At 40.4% G+C, this 23,248-nt stretch overlaps 1 long non-coding RNA gene and 1 pseudogene across 2 annotated transcripts in view; one reads left to right on the plus strand and one right to left on the minus strand.

Moving 5' to 3' along the window:
- Positions 1–23,248, minus strand: part of LOC309629796 — a 127,142-nt gene that overhangs the window by 22,562 nt on the left and 81,332 nt on the right. The window lies entirely within an intron of this gene.
- On the plus strand, positions 13,771–21,231 carry LOC309629734 (ER membrane protein complex subunit 3 pseudogene; annotated as a pseudogene). Its single transcript has one exon. The product of its transcript is annotated as an ER membrane protein complex subunit 3 pseudogene (transcript).

Here is a 23,248-nt window from a genome sequence, read left to right on the forward strand (position 1 = left end):
ACCATGTCTGACCAATCACCTCCCCTCGTTTTGTAGCCTTTCCTCCTTCCCTTTCCTACATGGGGTGAAAGGGGCCGGCTTTACACATCTTTGGGTTTGTCAAGTGTTTTTCTATTTCACATCCCCGACTTTGACCTTTGCTGGGACCACAGGGTGGACTGTGTGCAGAGAGAAAAGCTACTTTTCTGGTAATATTCCTCATGAAGCATTCTAGAAATATTTCCCTAATATCATTACAAATGCCAAAATACTGACCAAGTGGAATTGTTTCCAAAGTAAAATGAGGTTGCATAAATGCTGTTGATAAAATGTAAGGGACCATAAAATGTAAGCTCTCATAGCATCATTGTTAAGTCACAAAGGAAACAGTCACTTAGCCCTGTATTCCAATTCCAATATATTTCTGTACTGGAAACAAATTATGAAATTTAAAGATGCCAACTATATACTGCTATAGTCTGGAGTAAGAAACCACTCGATAGATTATATCAGTAAGTTATTAGTAAATCTTTGACTCATCGAATTACACTTTAGAGTGAGATGCTCTTATGGCTTCTCAGTCAGTGGTTCTCAGCCCTGGCTGTACAACAATCATATGGGGAGCACTGAAATCATACTAATGTCAGGCCCTTCAAACTAACTAGAATTAAGTGTTCCTTCTTGAGAAGAATGGTATTACATGAAAGAAATAAAAGAATCTAAGAGTTATTAATATACAATTTTAATTTTTAAAGTTAGAGCTCCTCTGGAAAATCAGGACCTCCACATAGGTGAGTAAACTACAGTAAAAAACCTGAGGTCACTTGGCCAGGCTATAATCTTATTTCTGGGGCTGGAAAAATAAAAAGTGATTCTATCTAGACATAGTTTCATTCTTAGAGAAAGAAATATGAAGACTTTGCCAGATTTGTCCGAAGTTTTCCTCTACAACTCACATTCCACATTCCTTGGATTCCACCAGGACTCTCCAAGACAGCAACGGTGTCCCTGCCAGAATCTCTGCCCTCTGACTCGGGCATCTCGGCATCAACACACACTTCTCTGCCCCTCACCCAAATGAAGGCGCTACTTCAGACAAGTGTGAAGTAGTTTCAGTGCCTCCTCACACTTAGATTGGCCTAACACATGAGCTGATCAAAAACACAGATGCCTGAGATAGAAATAGCCATGTCTCCCTGGCTCCCAGGGCCAGAGATAAATGGGGTGGAGGCCAGAGCAGCAAAGGAGGTGCTGTTGGAACCAGCATCCCAGCAGCAAAATGAATTATCGCTGCCATCCAAAACGTGTCCAAAAGAAACCAGAGCTTAAGGGGAAAGGAAGCGGGTTTTTTTATCCCGTGACGCCATAGATGGTGGTGAAAACAGCTGTGCTTCCTCCCCTTAGAAAGTCATTTTAGCATTAGATTTTCCCTAAGGAGGAAGCAGATGGAGAGAAGCTTGACTTGCACATATGTGACTGCTGCTGGCTTTCTTACTGCTGTTACTGACCCCAGATATGGAGAAAAACAGGGCTTTGGAGGAGGGAAAGGATGATTATTCAAGAGGCTCTTTTCAGACCTACTGACCTAAAGCTCCAAGGGTGCATTAATATTAGGGGTTAACTGTGTATTCTTTGAAATTCTTCTAAAGATGGTGGCAATAGGCTATCATTTTGTGTGAAATGATGATACCTCCTGATTCCCTAGTAAACATGACAGGCATGACAGGTGTAATAGGCAAGGTAGCTACAAAGATGAATAGCATAGAGTTCCTGGCCGCAGAGAGGTTATAGTCAAGTTTTCTGGCAGCACAATGAATTGAATTATAGGCTATGTTTTGGCATAATAACCAGCATATTTTCTTTTTGCAGACAGAGTACTTCTCACCCTCACGTTATCCTACAGAGAAGCACCAAGTCTGTGCTGCGCATATTACCCAGAAGAGTGACATAATTGGGTGAAAAAAGCAAAGAAGAAAAAAAGTCTTCCTTCTTTCTGACTTTGCTTCCAAAGATTTAACCCTAAAGGACATAGTGAACTCCTATAATGGATAAAATATTTGCTTCAAAGATAAAGATTCTCCTTTTCTTTCAGGGAGGAGAGATGAAAGGGGAAAGGATGAGGGCAGAGAGTTTAATGAGAAAGGGAAGAGAGGGCCAAATCCACTAAAGCCATGCAAACTGAAATATATTTTCAGCAAAGGGCAACTATGGCATTGTTCAGGCATCCAGGAGATGAATGGGAGCTGAATTTTCATCCTCAGACTATCAGGCCTGCAAAACATTCCACACTCTCAAGATAATGCTAGCAGTTCCTGCCACTGGTAACTGCATCTGTAGAGGATTTCGCTTCATGGGCAACCAGCACTTTGTCAAGGGGAAACACAGCAGTTGACATCTGTCCCAATCCAGAGACTTAGCTTTTACCCTTCCTGTGTGCTTCACATAAACATACCTTTGCTACATCCCAGAGAATGAGAGTGGGCACTGGTACCCAGCAGGGTTATAAGGAACCATAGGAAGTCTTTACACCTACTGTTTAGCACTACTTGGAAGAACAAAAGAAAATCTGGTCAAAATCCTTACTCTCCTGAGTAAGGAGACTAGTAAATATATGCCATTATAGGCATTACAGAGAGAATGATATAAGCATGAGTAGAGTAGAATGGGAAAGAAAAAGAAAGGGTCATCCATGTTTCTGGGACAAGAAAAGGAACCACTTCTTTGAGGAAGTGCCACTGGGCCCCAGTCTAGAAAGAGGAGTGGGTAGAGGCCCTCCAGGTGGAGAGTGAAGCAAGAAAAGCATCCAGACCAGTAGAAGGACCAGAAAGTTGTATGAAATAAAACTCAAAAGAAGGAATATGGAAGTAGGGGTAAATCACATCAAACACATCAGAAGTTTCCTAAGAATCTATTGGACATGAAAAGTGTCCTTTAGACTTAGCCATTAAGCATTGGATTTAGCCACAGGAGAGCACTGGTGCCTCTTGTCAGAGCAATGTCAGTAGATGGCGAGGCTGGAGGATAGATTGTGCTGTACTGAAGAGTGAATGAGAGGAGACTGAACAGTGCACATGAAGAGCAGCGGTTCTCCAAGTGCAGCCCCTGTACCAGCAGCATCAGTATCACCTGGAAACCTGTTACAAATGGAAATTCTCACACTTACACACATATTCCCCAGCTAGTAGTCTGGGGTTCACATGCCCTCCAGATGACTCTGATACTTCCTAGGGTTTGAGAACCACTGATTCTTGTGAGGAACTTGAAGTGGTTATTTAATAATAGTGAGGAGGAATTTATACTAAGTCTTTACTTAAGAATATGGGGTGGGGATAAATTAAGAGTTTGGGATTAGCAGATACAAGCTACTATATATAAAATAGGTAAACAGCAAGGTCCTACTGTATAGCACAGGGAACTATATTCAATATCCTGTAATAAATCATTATGGAAAAGAATATTAAAAAGAATATATATATATATACATGTATAACTGAATCACCTTGCTGTACACCAGAAACTAACACAACATTGTAAATCAACTATACTTTAATCAAAAATTTTTAAAAAAGAATATTGGGGGTGAACTTTATATTAAGATCATCCTGATAACCAGTGAAATACTTCTTAATGATTTTTCATAACGGTTAAGGAAGCTCATCCAATAGATGAGATCAGTAATAGGTATGTAAACCCAGGAAATTCCTAAGAACAGATAACTAAGGAGTTAAGAGACTCACCCCAAATCCAGGCAAGGTGACTCAGGGGAATTTCCAGATTGCAGACCTAAAATTTATTTGATTAAAGGTAACTGATGTTTGTCCTTTCTGGAAACAAGGATCTGAGAGTCCATATAAAGCTTTCTAGGCAGAGTGGAGGGGCAGAGAGAGTGTGTGATGGTGGGAATTACCGGTAAGGAGATGGAAGAGAGCAGTAGTCAAGATGGTGGGGGTGGAGGAGAAGTGAGTGGTGATGAAGCCAAACTAGCAAGAGATGAAGCAAGGACAGAACAGCTGAATGGCATTAATCAGTGTTAGGAGGGCCCCTACACTGTGGTCTGAGTCAAGGTCACCAGCCTAGAGCACCTGAGACAACTTACGTCTACTCTGGGCATCTGGGCTGGCTCTAGCATCATGTTCTGATTGCCCAGGACCCTAGAGTTCCTACCTAAATGGCTCCAAGTTTGCCTCACTAGTTTGTACTGTCTCTTCCCTGGGTCTCACCTCCCAAAGGCAGGCAGAGGAATGGCCAGTGGGCGGCTGTTTGCTGGTGGAATGGATTAACTTGTGCTTGTGTCAGTTGAGGTGTTCACAACATACATGTGAGATGCTTGGCAGGCCATGGAAAGATCCAGGGATGAAAAGAGATGGGTCAGAGGCTAGCGAGCATAGGCATGGAGGCTGGGAGCCATGAAGCTGGCTCCTCCCCACAAGGAAAGTGAAGAATTCTAATCCTAACCTGGCCTTCTAGATTATAATGAAGGTACATTTGTCAAGGTAGGAAGACAGAACATATTTTGATCAATCATATATTAATTTATTACTCCTAAATGTTTACATGGTAAGTGGGCCCCGATTAGTACCCTTGTCTCAGCCCCACACGGTTAGGGGTGGGCCTGCTAATACCAGGGATGGTTAGTCATAAATATTCTTGTGATAAGAAATATTTTCTATTATAAATTAGTATATTGGCCTTCTTATTTGTAAAGAAATCCCTAGTGGGTCTCTTGATTGTGAACCACTTCCTCAGCATCCAGTCAATTGAGTCCCCTAGTCCTGTGTCCTTGAGAATGAGATCCAAACCACAGGCATCATATAAGACAATGGCACCCATGTGCTTTGCCTAAGTGCTGGCTGACATCTTGAACGACATTGATCTTGTCTATAAGTAGGGTAAGAAAGAAGGGCAGAAAAGAGGGATAAACTAAAGGAGAGCGGAAGCCAGATATGAAGAACTCTTCTTCCTAACACATAAAAAAGAAAAATGCCAGCCATTACTCAGCCTCATTTTTAAGGTTTTAGAATTAATGGTGAAAAACAAAAGTTCTGATGCATCAATCTGGAAAAAGCTGTTATCAAGTACTAAGTTTCCCTTAAGTAAAATTATGGAAAATTGGAATAGAAATTCAATATATTGCACTAATAGAAAATTATGTAGGAGGCATAAAAGGAATGTGTTAGTATCTACCTGAACTCTAAAAATTACGAATATCCTACTGAAACCATTTCTTTACTGCTTACCAGAGACCACTTAAAGTGACTAAAGCTGACAACATCTCTGGGAACTGCGGTGCTGTTAAGGCCGAGTGCATGTGGAATTGCCCCAGGGCTGAGGCAGGGGGCAGTGGAGATCAGTGACCACTCCCACCAGCAGAGGCAGATCATCTGCACTGTTCTCCTCTGCAGACTCTCCAAGCTGAGATTGTTTTAAATGGGAATTGTTTATCATAACGGTAGACAATTTTAATACTTCTCAAAGCTGAAAGGAAGCAGTTAGAACTTATAACATGTCAGAAGAGTACATTGGTCTCTGGCACACACAGCTCGAAAACACAGTTTTTCCATCTGAGCTAAAACTCACAAGGAGTATTTTAGACCACAGCTCAGTTTCTCACAGATAAATATTTGGGCACTAGCTGCTACAGATTGATGGAATACCATCCGTATTTGTCAACTCTAATTTTTAGAAAGATCCCAAATATTAGCTACTCTACCCTGTACCAATTTCATTTGAGAAAGTAAGCAGAGAGAGAAAAAAAAGTAACAAATAGGAAAGGGGAAAAAAGTATAGGCAATATAGTAACACTAATAATATCTCACACTTGGATATAAAGATTCTCCATTTAAAGGATTTTTACATAAGTCTGTTATTTGTTTGTTACAACTAGCGCATGAGGTTGATATTACTACATTCATTTTACTGAAATAAAAAATCTGCGCCCAGAGTTAAATGACTTGTCCAAGATCACACAGAACAGCTGTGTGAAGATTGAGCCAGAATCAGTGAAATAATTTCCAGGCCTGCAGTCATAAGATTAATGATGATGATACTTAACATGGTTTGATGGATTGTTATGGGTTGGGCATGATAACATTTAATCTTGCAAAGCAATGGGATAGGAATAGTCAATGTCTCAATTTCACAGACACGGGGATAGAGGCTAAGTAACTGAGTCACCCAAGCAGCAAAGAGTCAAGAAGCCAGAACTGGCTGTTCTGCCTACCTTTGTTCATCATTACAGCCCCATGTGCGGTGCAGACAGGTGAAATTCACCTACCTATCTTTGGTTTTCAAACATTATGAAGGAACAAGTCATGGTTATCTTTTTCTTTTCCTTCATGTTAGTATTCTTTCCTGCGCCTCTTCCTTTATTCCACACAAGTCAACCGCTAACCCTTTTAAAATAAAAAATAGCTTTCTTGGTGCACTTGGGCCAAACATCAACCTCTTCAACATTCCCGGCTAGTATTTTCAACCATCCATCCATTGCTCTACATTTCCCTCCAAGATCTTTTCTTTATACCCTAAGCAGTTAAATATGGGATCTTTTTAGAAATGCATTTTCCTATTCCACTCTACGTATACTCTGCAGAAAAGTCAGTATAAGGTAGAGACTGCTGGTCACCTACTAATATCTCTAGTCTTTCCTTCTTCCATACAAATAGAGAAGTGGTTTCGTGACCGGCTAAAAGCTGTTATTTCCAAGCATTCTCAAGATAGGGGTGGTCATCAGGCACAGTTCGGGTGAAGAAAATGTAAGCAGATGCCTGGAGATAGCTGGAAGAGCTTTGCTTTCCTGATAAAGACACCACGCTTTCTCCATGTGGCTTTGTTCCTCTTCCACTTGTAATGCTCAGGAAGGGCTAGAGATCAAACATCTGGGATTCATGAGGTGACCGTGTGGATAAAAGTCATAAGCCAAAAATAGAAGAGCAGAAAGAGAGAAAGCATCTAGATTCTGATGTCAACAAGAGCCACTGTAAAAGTCCTGGATGGCTGATCCTGGTCTATTTTCTATGAGAGAAAAATAAACCCTCATCTGGATAATCGACTATGATCCCTTTTATGCAGTTGAAAATTATCTGACACCGTGTGTCAATGCTCAGATAATAGTGTAGCCACACTGGTACAACAACAACAAGAACAAATCTAATAGCAACGAAATCAACAGCAATTATGTCAGAAGAGTACACACTGTGTTTTCAGGGGTGTGAGTTTAGACTCCAAAAATGAGAAATCAAAGCTGATTCCTAAGGGTATGTGGGAAAAAAGAGACATTTATTTATTTATATTTAATAGATCTTTATTGGAATATAATTGCTTCACAACACTGTGTTAGTTTCTGTTGTACACCAAAGTGAATCAGCCATATGTATACATATGTCCCCATATTCCCTCCCTCTTGAGCCTCCCTCCCACCCTCCCTATCCCACCCCTCTAGGTGGTCACAAAGCACTGAGCTGATCTCCCTGTGCTGTGCGGCTGCTTCCCACTAGCTATCTATTTTACATTTGGTAGTGTATATATGTCAATGCTATTCAGAAAGAAATGTCTATTGACAGAAGATATAATGAATAGAGAAAACAAAGGGACATTACAAGGAAACACAAGTGTTAAAAAATGAGGTAAAGTGTACAACAAGCATGTCTATTTTATTCCTATGTAATTTTCCTATGCATGTTTAAGGCCATAGAGTACTAAAGCAAATATCAATAGGCTAAATTCTCTGGGAAGAACTCTGCTTAAAGGCAAAATTATGAATTTTGGAAATGCTTCCACTGATGCCCTTAATTTCTTTCCTACTTCCCTACTGATTTCTGATAACCTCAGCCCCCTCCAAAACCTCATGACTTCTGATGTATCAATAGTATCTTATATGTGTGTCCTCTGGCTCAGCCAAGGAAAACACCCAAAACTCATTTGTTCCATTTTTCAAACCTTCAGGACTCTGCATTTTCCTAGGAAAGACATGGATATCCTAAAGCTCCCTAATATATTAATTAGAAAATATGCCCCCATCCTCCACTTGTGTAAAATATCCATGAACACTTAACACATGACTAATCACAGGAGTTTCAAGGCACCCCAATGAGGCTTCCAGTTCCCATTAAGTGACCCTCTGTAGCCAGCTGCCTATTCTTATTTGCAGAGCCAGCCCTGTCACCAAAGGAAGCCATCACGCAGGTGATGATTTGACAAAATAGCATTCATCACTGACCCCTGTCCCATAGGCAAACTCTTTCAGGATACCCCAAAGTTGCCCTTTCCTGAACTTTTCCTTCTGAGCTCTGCGTGGGTCTCTGGTGGCCACTGCGTAACTCCAAAACTATCTCACTTTGGTCTTTTAGCATCTAATCCTAAGCTTACAAAATCAGCAGTTTCTATAATTCAATGCACCATTTTCCTTCACTGACTTTTGCATTGTGTTAGTTATTACACTTGTTTTTTGAGTCCCTTAGGATGCAGGGATTAAAATGACTATGAGAGGAACTTTCATTTCTATTTAATTGTAAGTTACTGGTCATACAAGTGGTCTATGTAATTGTTCACATGAGGTGTTAAAAAAAAAATCCATACTGTATTTTCCCAGACCTAAGCAGATCTGTATGATTTTCTCTAACTTTGATATGCACTTCTTTTCCACACAAACCCTGAACTAAATGACCTTGCCAGTCTAGTTTAAAGCTCTAACTGGGAAAAGAGTTTTTTGCTCTTGAGGTTCTTTTGTGACTTCAGCCTTTATTTTTTCAATTGATTAATGGATGAGAATTTTGAACATTCATTTAAAGTCCCTATGATGGATGATTTTAAAAAATCAAATAATTCTAATTCCATATGGTTCTTCTTAATGACTCTTTATAACTGCAGCTATTTTGTCCATTGTTCCCACTTCTTTCTCCCTTCCGAGAATGAGATTCAGCATTTGCTAAAGCAAAGTGCCCGATGAACAATTACACTTAATGTGTATTTTCTCTTTTTCTGTCTCATAGTGTATTGAAGTTATGGATTCAGACAGAATCTCTTTGCAAATGTGGACAGCAGGCTGCACTCTGTCTTTTCATGCTGTCATATTCCTTTGTTGATATCTCTGTTTTAAGATGAGTTTGCCCCATGCATCACCAATTGTCTTTTGTTTTCACGCTGTAGGGAAGACCGGGCTAATCCATATGTCACTATGAAACTTCAGGCCTCTCTGTTTGACAGGTGGCAAGGCTGACAGCAATCTATTGAAAATGCATTTCAGACTATCACTTTTTCAGTCTAATTTACTCTTAATAAAATGACTTTGAAGACAAGGGGTCCACTCTTTGTTGGTTTGCTTCTTTCAGATAATTGCATTTTGAGAAAGATGCATTGACAGTTTTCACAAATATAAAATGATGAAATTCCTTTGGGAATAAAACAAGATAGCTTCACAATAAGTAGCATCTTTTAGCCTAAGTGACCCCAAAGCACTTTGGGAACTGTGGACGTTCAGATGACTCCCTAGGGTAGGGAAGCAGCCAGACATTCGTCTAAGCTCTAGAGCAAGACACATTCTATTCTGTGCAGTGGAAAAACACAGCACCATCCCCCATGCACACACACCTTTGCAAAACAAGGAATATTTATGTACTCTATGTATATGTATGTGCATGTTACAATTGCTGGCCAAATTTTACAGAAGAGTATACATACGAAATATTATAAAAATATATACACAAAACTGAGTTAACATCAAATTATTTCTTAACATGTCTTCATTTTTAAAATTCACTTCATGCTGTGCATTTATTCATAGATCATTTCTTCCGCCTCCAAAGAAGAATCAAAATAGTAAATTTTAACATCTATTGTTTCTTTATCCATTTTCCATCCCCTGGCAAAGTCTTTAATCACTCAGTACCCAGCTCTCCAAATTTGAAAGAACGAATCCTTATAGATATTTCCTCATATGAAGTTTTGACTAAATTTTGCCAGATAGACATTTGATCACCCAGTAAAAAATGTTAATTTATAAGGGGTGTGGTATTTTTTAAGCCACTGAAATATTACTAACAACAACAAACAACCCTCAAGGTCTCTTAAACTGTCATCAACAACATAATTGTTAATTATGTTGATTGAAGAAAAAACTATCCCACAGTTAGAAGATAATACCAAGAAGATATGTTAATTTCATTAACTGTTTTAATCATTTAAATGGTCTCTCATACTATTTTTGCTATATTAATGATAGCTAAATGTTGAAACGGAAAAAAATTACAGTTACATTTTAAAACTAGAGAAAATGGTTAATTTTACTCTTCTGTTTAACTAGGATGCTGGATGCATACATTTGTTTTCACTTAACCTTAATTATTACTTTGGTAAGAGGGAGCTATTGTATTTCTATTCTTGACATGCTGTTCTGTAACAAGCAAAGCTTTAGCACTAAGAAAAGGACAGTGAAGCAAACACAAGTGAAAATGACAGTGTCCCTGAAAATATTCATGTTCCTCATTTTATAATGTCCATCATAGTCTTTTATCCAGAAACTAAAGAGCAGAAAATAAAAAATAAAGATCGTTTACTGAGAAAGGTTCTCTCTCTCTCTCTCTCTCTCTCTCTCTCGACAAAATCCAAAACCAAATATTCTGGGAGGTTCGAGTGGGAATTTTAATTTCTGTTGAACTGGCACCTGGGGCTGTGCCCATCTCGTAGTAGTGGAACCTTTGGGCTTTCTTGAAGGTGTACTGAGGGCCGAATACTTGGAATATAATGTTTTGGTGCCATCTGGTGGATAGTTTTCAGGTTAGCAGCTTCACTTGAGAATGATGAATTGTTTCTGAGGAAGGACAGAGGGAAGGACCAGAGGAAGGAAGGAAGGAATTATTAATCTCCACTAGTCATATAATGTGGAGCCCTCCGTAAGACATGCTGGGAACTACTGGGAAGGAGGTGGAGAGGAGGTGGCAGGCTAGACATGGGCAGAGGGGAGCCTTTGATGATAAAGCCAAACCAGCAAGAGTGAAGCGAGGTAGGAGCAGCTAGACAGCCCTAATCAGCATCAGGAGGGGTCGCACGTTGTAGTCTGAGTTGGGGTAACAAGCCTAGAGCACCTGAGCTATCTGAGGTCTACTCTGGACAGCCAGGCTGGCTCTGGGATCTGCAGGAGGGAGAGGTTGAATCTGAGGGGCTATAGGGCATGTCCAGTGAATGACTGGACAGCAGCCCTTAACTGTCAGTCTATGATGACCCAGTTTTCCCACAGGATAGGAACTGAGCCAGGAATGGGGAAATTAGAGGTAGGGTACTGGTGGGATAAATTGTAAGTCAAAGCTAAAACTCCATTACCAAAAATCTTTGAGATCTGAAAGGTGCTTTAACTCAAAATTCATGGTCTTCCCTGCTACTCTCAACCCAATCCTTAACAAAACGAAACAAAACAAAACAAAACTATTGCTAGCCTTCCTTTTTTCAATGATTGCAAACCATCCAGTTTCCAAGTCAGAAACAGAGTCTGCTTGATGCCACCCCTGTTTCTCACCCCTCATATGGAGTCAATCCCAAAGTCCTGCTGATTTCACCCCTTAAATGTCTCTTGAATCCGCCCATCTCCCTTCATCACTGCCACCTCCTGGTTTAAGCAATGCCTCTCTCACCTGGTTGACTGAATAATCTACTTCTTCCAACTTCTTCCACTTCTCTCACTTCCAATCTGCTCCCCGCAAGGCAGCTAGGGCAGTATGTTCAAAATGAAATCTGAGCATGGGGCCACCTCTGCTTAAAATGCTTCATTTTAAAAGTCAGAACCCCTTGCCTTTAGGATAAATATCAAGCTCTAACATGTACAGCAAGACTCTGCATGACCAGGCCCCCACCTTTCCAGCCTTGCTCTGTACACTGCCCCACTCTGGTGTGCTCAGATTTAGCCACTCAGGCCTTTACAGCCCATCTTCTTCCTACCACAGGACTTTTGCATATGCTGCTCCTATTGCCTGGGCACTCCTCTCTTCCTGCTTCATCTAGTTAACTCTCATTTATCTTTCAGAACTTGGTTCAAAGTCACTAATTCTCTCCTGGCCTTTCAAATCAAAGGTCCCACTTTAAGCTGTAATAGCTCAAATTTCCATTCATTTAGATAAAAGTCACACTTGCAATTTTAATCTTAGAAATTATTTAAATATCTATCTCCCTTCCACCCCGAGAATATAATTCCCATGAGGGCAGAGACTGCATATATTTCGGTTCACCATTATATATCCTGGGACTAACACAGTCCCTGGATTAATAACAACTTGATAAAAAAAAAGAAAGAAGGGAGGAAGGAAGGGAAGAAGAAGAAAGGAATGGCAGGAAATTATAAAAAGTATTATATAGTGAAAAACCGTAAGTTTTTCAAAGATTGATGTATAAAATTAAAATTTTTCTTATGCAGACCATCCTGAACTTTCTTTATGATCCAATGTGTATTGTGAATGCCACCTATAACCCCTAACAACTAAGGGCCCTGTATAATGCAGTAGGTAGGAATGGCCCTGCCCAGGTCAGACAGCCAGATCTAATCCCATCTCCTGCCCTCTCCAGCTGGGAGAACTCAGGCCACTACCCTCACCTCCCTAAGGCTCAATGTCCTTATGCATAACAGAGGGATACTCACAGTACCTGCCTCACAAACTTGAGAAGAATAAATGAAGTAGTCCAAATGAAGCACTCAGGAAATCCTCAGTCAATACTAGCTTTAACTTTTACCTGTAATCAACCTTTGCTGTAACACAGTGTCACTCATGAGTATTAGCTCCAGACACATTTCTTTTGCCTCTGGTTTCCCACTCCTTCCCCTTCCCACCATCTGGGACTATCATGGTAAAACTCTCTTCAAATTCCAAGGCTTAATTCAAATGCTGCCTCCTTTCAGGAAGCCTTCAATGCCCCTTTCATAAAAATCCACATATATTTAGTTAATGAATCCTATGTTAGCCCATTCATACTTTGTAAACTCATGTATGGTACTTACAATAGGTACACGGGAAAAGCATCAAATTGTCAAATTTTCATTTAAAGAAACATTCTTAAAATGTATATATAGTATAAGGTGCCTAATTTGGAACTAGATAAATATGTCTTTTCATACAATCCTCTCAAACCTGTTATTTCCAACTGTGGTGATAATAATGACTTTTTTTTTTGTAAATTTATTTATTTATTTATTTATTTTTGGCTGTGTTGGGTCTTCGTTTCTGTGCGAGTGCTTTCTCTAGTTGCGGCAAGCGGGGGCCACTCTTCATCGCGGTGCGCGGGCCTCTCACTATCGCGGCCTCTCTCGTTGCGGAGCACAGGCTCCAGACGCGCAGGCTCAGTAATTGTGTCTCACGGGTCCAGTTGCTCCACGGCATGTGGGATCTTCCCAGACCAGGGCTCGAACCCGCGTCCCCTGCATTGGCAGGCAGACTCTCAACCACTGCGCCACCAGGGAAGCCCAATAATGACATTTTTAAAAACACTTACCATGTGCCAGCATGGAGCTTTTTTAAAACCTATCCCAGAGGACTGTCTGGGGAAGTAATAGGACAGAAGGCAATAGAGTCTGCTCTGTGGACCTCCAGAAGAAGAAAGAAAAAGAAAAGAAAACAAAACAGGGGGCTTCCCTGGTGGGCAGTGGTTGAGAATCTGCCTGCCAATGCAGGGAACACGGGTTCGAGCCCTGGTCTGGGAAGATCACACATGCCGCGGAGCAACTGGACCCGTGAGACACAATTACTGAGCCTGCGCGTCTGGAGCCTGTGCTCCACAACAGGAGAGGCCGCGATAGTGAGAGGCCCGCGCACTGTGATGAAGATTGGCCCCCGCTCGCCGCAACTAGAGAAAGCCCTCGCACAGAAACGAAGACCCAACACAGCCAAAAATAAATTAATTAATTAGTTAATTAAAAAAAAAGAAAGAAAAGAAAAGAAAACGGGGACTGAGGGAGAAAGTGGCAACTGGAAGACAAGGCACGGCTTGTATTGGTAAGTTCTCATGGGGGCCCCGAAGGATATATAAAATGGCCAAGGAGTCATCCATATTTAACTGCCAGGGCCAGTGTGCACAATGCCATCTTACAGCAGTAGCAAACAAGGAAGAGCTTTCCTTCCCTCTCTTCCCATCTTTCGGATGAAAGAGAGGAGAAGATTGAACTTTAAATCAAATTTGGAGTTTTTACTGGTATGTGAGATCAGACCATTTTCAGAATTAAGGTTATGTTTGCAACCTTGAAATCTTAAAAAGGTCTTAATATCTAAAATGAAGTCGAAAATTCATCCATCAGCCTGTGTTTTCAACCAGCAGCAGAAGAAGGACTTCTCTTCTAAATAAATTTTAAAAGGATAGTGGGAAATTAAAATAAGGATGATTTCTAATTGTATCTCATGAGTCTTGCTTGTTCGTCATACCAGATATACACATATTATTTACTTTAATTCTCATAATACTGAAGTAGGCTTAGTATTATTAAGTACCATTCCCATTTTAAACATGAAGAAACTGATGCATTGAGAGTTTACATGTTTCCTCAAGACTCACAGCAAGTAAATGTGAGATTCATGGTCTGAACTCAGTAATTGAAACCAGGTTACGTTAAACCACTCTGCTATAGGCGCCTCGATAAAATACTATCTTATGCAAGGAATTAAGCATTTTAAGTTTATTTTTTATATCCATAGTTCCTTGTCTTCCCTTAAAACGGGATTCTACACCAAAGTTCATTTTATTAGCTGACTGAAATTTTTGGAGGCTTCCCTGGAAATCTCAGTGCCTGGGATCCCACCTCCCTAGGGCACCATGAAGTCATCTCTCTCCTCTCAATCAACCCAGAGGCTGCCATGAGGCTGTGGGTAAAGATCTCTATTTCTATAGAGCGCACAAAATTATCTTCCTTTCTGAACCCAGGAAAATCCCTTTTTAGTCTCGGGGAACCTATCTCTTCATCTAGTTCTCTTCTCCCAAGTAGGCTGGGGCCAGTAGTTCTTTGTACCAAAAGTTGGATTTCCTTTAAAAATTTGGACGTCTGGCTTCTCTGGGCTCACAAAACGAAACAAAAGCTGGGGCAGCGCAGCAGTTGCCTTCTTTATCCAAACCACATGCCCTCCACTCACCACAGACCCATCCAGCTCACTCCTCCCTTCACTTTGTCTGCCAGACCCCTCTAAGTGTTTGGATTTGTTCATCTTGGCTTAGGCTTTTGGAAACAAAATCCAGGAAGGTTGGCTGTGACTTCTTTGGAAAGTGTCATAATCCTCCTTGGAAGGGATGAAGGAGAATAAACTACCTGACTTTCTGGATGACAGGGAGAAAAGATTCAGGGCAAGAGGGGGGAAAAAAGTCTCAAAATTTGATCTATCTGCTACTTCTCCCTAGTAAAGGAAATGTACTTTCCTTCTTGTACTGCTGTGTTTCCTGTATGAAATGCACACCTGCGCCCAGTGAAACGCAATGGCTTATATTCAGCGTTTGGCAGCATACGAAGTAGGTCTTCAGTAAATGTTTACTGAATCAAGTGCCCCGGTAGATTAGTACAAAAGTATTTAACATCAGCATCCATGCCTAAACACAGACAAGAATTTGTTCTATAAATGTTCTCTGTATCTAGACTCACACAGTGCTAACAAGTTTGCCAACTCCCATCCTTTGCAGTTGCAAGGTGTACAAATGAGAAAGACAGATTTGATCTGTGGGTAAATAATCAGTTCTCTGGGCCCTAGAACATTATTAATGTGCCATCTATACAGATCAAATCCACACAAAGTAACAAAGGATTCTGAAGAGTTCTGTGGGTAAATTCAGTCACCTGGCATTTCCTCTGGGTAAAGATGCTCCTGACTTGTCAATAAAATAAGGGCTTGCGGGCTACCCGGCGGCCCGGCTCGCCTGGCTGAGGGGCGTGAGAAGGCCTGGAGGCGAACTCCACGAGGAGCCCCGCGCCGCCGGTGAAAATCAACCCGGCTACAGCCAGCCGGAGGCCGGCTCTCTGTGAAGATGGAAGGGCCCGAGCTGCTACTCGACTCCAACATCCGCCTCTGGGTGGTCCTGCTCGTCGTTACCATCACCTCCTTCGTGGGCATGATTCGCCACTACGTGTCCCTCCTGCTGCAGAGCGACAAGAAGCTCACCCGGGAACAAGTCTCCGACAGTCAAGTCCTAATTCGAAGGAGAGGCCTCAGGGAAAATGGAAAATGCATTCCCAAACGGTCTTTCCTGACACGAACATATTACTTCAACAACCCAGAGGATGGATCTTTCAAAAAACACTAAAAGGAAGGATGTGCCTCCTTCTCCTGTGATTGATCCCACTATGCTCACAGACATGATGAAAGGCAACGTCACACATGTCCTCCCTATGGTTCTTATGGGTGGATGGATCAACATGACGTTTTCAGGCTTTGTCACAACCAAGGTCCCGTTTCCACTGACCCTGCCTTTTAAGCCTATGCTACAGCAAGGAATTAAACTACTCACATTAGATGCCTCCTGGGTGAGTTCTGCATCCTGGTATTTCCTCAATGTCTTCGGGCTTCGGGGCATTTACTCTCTGATTTTGGGCCAAGATAATGCTGCTGACCAATCACAGATGATGCAGGAATGGATGACTGGAGCAGCCATGGCCATGGCCGCAGACACCAACAAAGCTTTTAAGACAGAGTGGGAAGCTTTGGAGCTGACGGACCACCAGTGGGCACTAGATGATGTCATAGAGGAGCTCGTGGCTGAAGACCTCCACTTTGAAGGCATGTTCAAAAAGGAATTGCAGACCTCTATTTTTTTAAGACCAAGCAGGGGTTAGCTGTGTCAGGAACTCGGAGTAGCGCTTAACCTTGTAAATTTTCTTTGAGCTGGAGCCTCTCGGAATAAAAAGGGGGATGCGCGAGCTGGCGGGTGTGCAGCAAGGATTGTTCTTGTTTGAGCCGGCTTCCCCTTTATGTTTGAAACCACAGGAAACAGGAGTGTGTGCTGGGTGACTTGCCCAGAAACAGCTATTTTCGAAATATTTTAAATTTTCCTTCTGGTGACTCTAGTAATAAAAGTAAGAGAGAGGGGTGGGGAACTCAAGCTAGTGATAATGTATAAAACTTAGCAAAAATTCAGAAATTTCAGAAAAAGTTTTGTCAATTAAACTTAATTATTATGCACCGTCATTCTGACTTCTAAACCACAGTAAACTCCTGTTTTCTTGAGATCCAAAAAAAAAAAAAAAAAGAAGGGCTTCTGGTCTTTGGTTACATTTTCCAAGTAATTCAGTGTATGCATATATGACCCAAGAAAGAGAAAATGATAGCAAGGAAATGCCGAAAACAACGAGCGCTCTATAATATGAGGATGTTTGAGGGGATCCATTGCCCTCACAGTTAATTATAGGCTGCCTCTCCAAGAATCCTCTCTAATGCTGGCTTTTGCTACCAGTCTAGCTCAGCCGAGCAATACACTGCCAGCTCTCCAAACCACCTTCCTTCTTCCTTTTTCACTTTTTTCCACAGGACAAAAATACTTCAAGGATTAAATCATATGTGGTCTTTAAGAACAAATACTAGACCCATTATGTTTTCAGATCTCACTTGCTGTTTGGAAGCCCAGATTTTTACCATAGTAGTTGTACTGGCTTATCATCTGGGTTTGGCAAATACAGTAGTAGGTAATAATAATAACTGGCATTCATTGATTATCTATCAAGTGCTAAATATTTTGCACATGTTTTAAATATTATCTCATCAAGTCTCACAACAACTCCTGGGATCAAAGCTCAAAAAGGCAAAGTGACTTGTTCCAAGTCGCACAGTAATTGAACTATGAGTTAAAAGCATCTCCTCTGCTTTTAACTCATGGTCCAATTCACATAGTATCCCTGAACCCAAGGCCTCCACGGGAGTCTTTAAAACACTCTAGGGAGGCACAGAGAAGAGTTACGGCATTATGGCTTTTGATTAAGGGATAGGAAGAAGATACTTTGTTCCTGTACTTGCTTGAAGGAAGAAATGAATCTGAAATGCAAGATCCGGAGGATTCATGGCAAAAAAGCACTTTGAGTCAGGGAAGGCAACCCAGTTACCCCCGATGTTAGCCTGAAGCCACGTCCTTGACTGAGGCTGGAAGTACACATAAGGTGCTTTCGTCTAATCATTTTAAAGTACTTAATTAGCATCGCCTAATTACACATTTTAGCATACATGACCTGTCTTCCATTTTATCTTAACTCAGAAACAAGAATTACTGAGGTCTTCTGAGAAGAGAAAAAAAAAAAACAAAAGAAAATGAGATCCAAATTTTTAAAAATAACAGTTACAAAATGTCTCACTCAGAAAAGAGAGATTTAGAATTATGTATGTGTAGGGACACTTTAAGCCTCAGAATAGGGAGAAAAGTGTCTAGGTTGAGATTCAAATGCAGGTTCTCTAAATATTTCAAAGTTTGGACTGTGGTCTCTGGAGATACATGGCAGGTAGGTTGTTCTTTCACATGCATATCTAGGTTGGGCCATCAGATTTCCTGAACTGAGATTGAAAGGAGAATGAGGCTGGGGAAAAAACGGGAAACTTTGGGTCAGATAAACAGTTGTTTCTCCCCAGACTTGAAAAAAAGTAATAGAAAAGAATTTCTCGAAATGGGCATCTCTTACCACTTGTATCAGGTCACCTGGGAGTGCTTATTAAAAATACAGCTGCCTAAGCTCCATCTTCAATGTTCTACATCCGGATCTCTGGGGGAGGGGCCCATGAAACAAAATTCTTAACCAGAACCTCCCTAGTGATTCTAATGCACAGTAAATTCTGAGAATCTCTGGTATAGAGAATATTTAGAACATTTATTGACTAGAATGGCTTGCCTCAAACCATATTTTGATAAATGGCAAAAATCAGTGTTGGTGATAACTCATGTTAAAATCAATTTTTGAAATATACATATCAGAAAAACACTGAACAGTTATTTGTCATCATTACATGATTGTCATTACATGACAATCCCCCCCATAAGGAACGGTGTGCAACATGAGAGAACACAAGGAAAGCTCATGAACAAAATCATGTGCACATAGATATAAAGAGTTGGATGTGCCGATTTTTGATTAGACACCATTTGCTAACTAACTATTGCATTCTATCCATCTGTTTATATTTGATTATGTTTGGTTATGCATTTGAACCAGCCCCAATCCTAGCTCTAAGGCCAAAAATAATGGTCAGTATCTATAGAGCAATTCTCATTCTCATTCTCATGTAAATCTCATGCTTCACACACATGAGATTACTATGTAATTTCCACAACCCTTGGAGGTGGATTTCATCATTAGCCCCATTTTACAGATAAAGAAGCTAGGAATTAGACAAGTTAAATAATTTGGACATGCACACACAGCCTAAGGAACTGTACAGCTTGCACTCAAATCCAGTTCTGCCGACTCTAGCCTTAAGATGAACTTCCTCCTAAAAATAAATTCTCCCTCCTCTCTACCCCATTTCTCACTCTAAGCCATATATCACTGCGGAAATTCCACCATGCAGAATTCTTTTCTGGGGGGAATGGTATTGCTAATCAAACACCAGAACTCTTCCTTTGCATTAAAACACTGATTGGCCAGGGATGCTAGCTGTCAGTCCTTCATTCCTTACTGTGCCTGAGTCATCAGCAGGTCCTGCACCACTTGCTGAACTAGATGAAAGGGAAGTGCATTGAGGGGCAGAGGATGGAGGTGTGGTCGCGGGGACACTGCCTTGCTCAGGGAGGAGTGGCAGAGTTAAACCCTCTTACTCCTGAGGAAAGTTTGCAGGTCCTGAGTGCTTGGGGTCCAGGGAAACGAGGTGAGAATCTGTAAATGTGCCTCCTGTGATTTGCCTAGGTCCTATTTGCATGAAAGTAATGTTCTACTTTGAAACATATGTTTAAAGGACTTGGGCTTGAGACCTAGCTCTGCCATATTGCAAGTTGGTAAAGTTGGGCAAATCTGTCCCTATTGTTGGAACCCTCACTTGAGAGTCACGTTTTTTAAGGTCTGGGCCTGTTGTTAACAGTCTTAGGGGAGCAAATGGCCCCATAATATGTAAGATACCATGGGAGTAGGCTAGCCTCATCTTAAGCCTGACTCATTTTTATGGAAACTTTCACTAAGATTTTATTGATGAGAACCCAACCTACTTTTTCAAGATTGTCCCTCATAGCTACCTAACCTTATCTCTCCTGTGTCTCTGCCAGTTGCTACATCCTATATTCCAAAATGAACAGTAGTAAGTAGAAGCTTCTGATATTTGCCTTTCCAAAACCTCATCTTTCTAACCTCCACAGTGTATAATGTTATCAAAAACAAAACAAAATTTAAAAAAAATACATAGCCTAAAACCAATCTCAGCTCTTTTCAAATTATTTAGTTTTTATATAAGATACAGGAAACGTGGTCCCCTACAAGGGCCATAAAAGGATATAGCTAAGGAAAATACAGACTATAGTACTAGTAGTCTGAAGAATTAGCGGAGAATATAGAAGAGCTCAAGTTTCAGGGTCAGATGGCCTGGGTTGAACCCTGTTTAACCATTTACTAGATGTACACTCTGGGGTAAATTACTACCTCCATGCTTCAGTTTCCACGTCTGTATTATATACCCACCACTTAGGGTACTGTGATGATTAAATGTGCTAATTAAATGTTTTTTTATAAAGCTTACAAGTAAGCTTTATACTAGTAAGAACTCAATAGAGTAAGAACTAAAGTAAGAACTCAATAGATGGTGGCTAATACTATTAAGAGATATAAGCAAAGGACAAACAGCAATATTTCTTTCTCTTATCCCTCCCAGAGTTAAATATCTTTACCCACTTAACCAGGAAGAATTATAGAATACTCATAATAGTCTCCTTTCTCTACATGTCTTCTTATGAGACCGTGGGTAATCAAATGATCCATTTCAAAAAAAAATGAGACAATAGGAATAAAATTATCCTAGCAAGCTCATCTAATCTTTCTCAATTTCCTTATCCATAAAAAGGAACAAGAACACCTATCAGTGTTTTATAGATAAACTTAGTTCACATATGCAAAAATGCTTCATAAATTACATGATACAGTATAAGTTATTTATTATTTGGGATAGCAGTGACTGAAGATATAGGACGTGGTTTTAAATATGAGAACAAAGCACACTGAATAACTGCCTCATCAAAAAGTGGCATTTTCTGTATAATTTTATCCTTATTAATAACTCAAGGCTAACCTACATAACCTTTTTTTAAAAAAACTTATCGATGGCAATGATAAATTATGAGATTAAAAATATATTAACCACTGGGAAAGAAGAATTATCACCACAGGGTCTCATTTCTTTATAATATAGCTTCCCAGGTATGTTTGATGAAGAGAAAATCACTCACCTGCCAGCCCCTATATCAGCATTCTGGAATAGACCTTTGCCCAACATCCTTTCCCCAAGAGACAACAGCTCCTGAATTACATTCTACCATTAGTACTTAAAGATAACATGGACATTTGCTTAGCTTTTAATATTTAGATGAAAAAACTTCTGTCAAAGGGGTATTTTACTAGCACCAATTTGAAATTTTATTTATTTAATTATGTTTTACAATATAATGAAATCTGGCAAAGTGAGCAGTTCTAGAGAAGAATGCATTTTCATCTTACGTTTTTACCTAAAACAAAACAAACAAAAAAAAAACCCAATACTAAATCTCCTTCTAAAAAGGCTATCTTGTGTCTGTGTAGAGCCCAGGTGGTTTCCCTGACTAGGTCTTCACTAGGACTCACTTTGCCAGGCTGATGAGAATGTTATAGACTGTACTTAAAACTTGAATGTTTATGTATCACAGTTTATTTATTGAAGGAGGTGAAATATTTTTAAACTCTCACTCTCGTTTTATAGAGGGCACAATTTTCCTTGGAGAGAGAGACTATTATTAGCATGAAAATTAAAAGGTGTGATGATTTAAAAATAGCACAGTGGTGAGAAGAGCAAATTCTAGGGTCCCACTGCCAGGGTCTGAATCAGGCTCTGCATGCAGTAGCTGTGTGACTTTAGGCGACTTTCGGAACCACTCTGTGCCTTGGCTCTCCCATCTTTACTCTTGTGGCATGTATACACAAACCCTTGTAGCATGTCATAGACTTAATCCTTAAGCTGGGTGGTTAAAGATAAAGAACACCAAGGGCAACAGTGAGAATTTATACACGTGCACGAACTCTTTGTGCAACCAATTCGACATGATACTTTTCCTTTCCACTAAGAAGGCAATAGCTTATTCAGCTTTGCTCAGTGTAGGCTTTTTAGTTAGTGTCTAATATTAGAGCTAGAATCATTTCTTTTAGGAGAGAAGTGAAAGTCATTACCATGTGGTAGCATGTTTTAGTGGTGTTTATATACACAGTGTTTGCTCCTGCAAGCGAGTTAACAAAGCTGTTTTCTTCCTGTTGGTTTCAAGAACACCTACACTGAAAGAACTGTGAGCATTTATACGTTGTCTTCTGTGTGCCCTGCACTCTCCGAGAATTACGTTTTACATTTCACAGGTAATCCTTCCTTCAAGGGGGGTAAACTCCTGCCCATGGGCCAAATCGAGCTCACTGCCTATTTTTATATAGCCTACGAACTAAGAATGATTTTTATTAAATGGGTAGGGAAAAAAAGTCTAAACAATAATGTTTCATGACACATGAAAATTACCATTTCAGTAACCATAAAAAAGTGTTATTATTCCTTTACATATTGTCTATTGTCTTGGGTGCTTTTGTGCTACAACAGCAGAGTTGAGTAGTTAGGACTGAAGTCATATGGCCACAAAGCCTAAAATATTTAGTGTCTGGCCCTTTAAGAAAATGTTGCTGACCCGCCTGTTTAGCCTAATTCTATCCCAGAAAGAAAGGAAGATTGGCACTCTAACAAGATCATAGCCAAGGTTCTCCTAAGTAGAGGATAAGCTGGTATTTGTCTGATGACTGTAGAATAATCTGCTTCAAGACAAGAGAGAAGATAAAGAGGACCAGTTCTTCGCCAACTGAGAAATTCCACTTGATTTTGCATCATAAGAATTTCCCCCAAACTGTCTTTCTTACAGTGGTAATTTGATCCTAATTATACAAAATGGGGACTTGCTTTGGTTATTCCATCATAATATCACAAAGACAGCAAGTCAGAAAGTCAGGCAATAAAGAGCAAATCCAAGCCCTCCCCATATCCCAGGCAATTGATGACATGTTAAATGTCTGCCAGGTTCAAACCTCTTCTGGGAAAGTGGTGAAGAGAATCCCTTCCCTAGGAAGAATTGCCATGATGGGGACCGTTTA

The sequence above is a fragment of the Balaenoptera borealis genome (assembly GCF_965194805.1).
Source record: "Balaenoptera borealis genome assembly, chromosome: 5".
In the NCBI taxonomy this organism is placed as follows: domain Eukaryota; kingdom Metazoa; phylum Chordata; class Mammalia; order Artiodactyla; family Balaenopteridae; genus Balaenoptera; species Balaenoptera borealis.